Source organism: Morone saxatilis, unplaced genomic scaffold (assembly GCF_004916995.1).
Source record: "Morone saxatilis isolate NCDOM2014 unplaced genomic scaffold, NCSU_SB_2.0 Contig12, whole genome shotgun sequence".
NCBI classification, from domain to species: Eukaryota; Metazoa; Chordata; class Actinopteri; family Moronidae; genus Morone; species Morone saxatilis.
In genome coordinates, this window is record NW_023339674.1 from 9636684 (window position 1) to 9638911 (window position 2228).

A 2228-nucleotide genomic window follows, 5' to 3' on the forward strand; every position below is an offset into this window, starting at 1 on the left:
CTACATTCTATAATAATAATAATAATAATAATAATAATAATAATAATAATAATAATAATAATAATCTAATAATAAACTTTATTTATACAGCACTTTTAAAAACAAAGTTACAAAGTGCCTAACATGCCTGGAACCAGGATTTCAGGAGGCACTAGGCAAAAAAATGACAACAATTAAAATCATACAGAGGTGAGAATAAAAGAGAATAAAATAGAATGAAAAACCCCCATCAGTAAAAAATAAAAAATAAAACAAACAACAACAAACAAAAACAATAAAACATTGCAAAATTAACCACACTGGGGCAAATAATACGAACAAGTATAATATACAAATAAATAGAATAAGAAGAGTAAGAAGAATAAAATACCCACTGCTAATATATAAGAACAATACTATTAATAAAATATGAGACATTAAGCCGTGTGCCAGAATAAATAAAAGGCTTTTTTAAAGAGATATGTTTTAAGAAGTGATTTAAAAGATGTTACTGGTTCACTGATCCACAGGGCTCTGCTCGCTGCCCGAGGATCTGAGGCCGGCGCTGGCTCATAGGGTTCCCATGCACCAACTCTTACTGAAACAATGCCTCACCTACTGTTTCTCAGGTTTTGGTGCACAGTGTTTCCTGCCTCTCACTTGTTATCGAAGCCTTCAATATCTGTGGGTGAGATGTTGGATGTGTGTGAGTCTAAATCTGCAATCTACAGTTACCTAGAAAGCGCTGCTCTAAGTTTCTGTGGAAACACATGTTTTTGTTTTTGTGCTGTACACGTAATCACACAGATCTTTGTTGTTGTGTTAATACAGTTTATTTTTTCCAACAATACAGAAACAGTATTGTGTGTAAATTTGCTGTTTTAGCTCAGAAAACAAGTAGCCACACAGTAACTCTCTTAAAGGAACATTAACGTGCTTCTAGTGGCTGCCAAAGCTCCACCAGACTTCCTCTCCTTCCAGCAGAGATACAGAGAGTCTGACAGTAGCTTCTCACGGCTCGTTAGCTCTGAATAGCAACACGGTGTCCATGCTACACTGAGAGATGGCCAGACAGTGGCCCCCTGACCCCCCTGCATCACACACTTAACCACACAGGCCTTCCTCCTACAGTCAGAGCTCCCTCACTCCTCTGTTGCATTTTAAAAATACATCGAGAAGGAGGACTCTAGCTGAATTTGTGGGTGGACATACCCTTTAACATGTCTTTGCAGACCTTATTTGGCATGATGAAACATACATATAACTGTACTACTTTGCTCCACAGCTATTTATACAGAAATATGTCATACACTAACTTGCACTTTGCAACATTTTACTGTGCTATCTGCAGTTTATACTATAGTATTGCACCATTTACACTGTATTTTTTGGGTGGTTCAGCAAAGACGACAAAAAAAACATGATGTGATGGTTAAAAACAGTTCACTGGAGGTGGATTAGAGTGTATTCAACCCAAAGCCTGACTTGGCTGCCATTTGCTGAGGGTCGTTTGTTGAAACAGCGTTTAGCTAAGCCTCATCTCGCACAGCAGAGATGGGTGGGAGCACACAGACTGATGGGAAGAGAAGAGCAGGAAAGCCCTTATCGCCATGGTAACAGGGAAACCGACTCTCCTATGAAATGCTGCTCTAACAAAACAATTACCAGGCAATCGGGAATGGGAACCCTCCTCACACACACACACACACACCACCCGCCACTCACTGCCTACCACCCAACAGCACACACAGCAGGCTGTTTTTTCTGCTCATTAGACTCAACAGGTGGATTCAGACACAAAGGCAAAGCCACAAATTTCATTTTTCTCGTTGTGTTTTGGCAACATCGGGCTTGAGACAGATTTTAATGTTGGTTGTACAATAAATAATTGGCTATTCTGTCAAGGATTCAACGGATGCTTTCCAATGTGTGACTGGACTGAATCTGTTGATTTTGATTAAACAAGATGGAAAAACGAGGCAGCAAATGACACTGTTCTATACCTTTCCAGACAACAGCTCTATTGTTCCCGCACATTCACACTTCCAGTTTTATTTTTGTATATTTCATAAACCACCTATATAGTTTCATAAGGCCCTAGCTGTGATACGATACTTAGCTCATGAGGATGCCTAATGCCTAATTTAATTAGTTGTTATCAAGGTTTACGATCTTGGAGAGGTGGTGAGTGACCTAACTGCTTAAATTTTTGCTGATTGGTTGGTATGTAGCTTTGTCTGACAATCCTA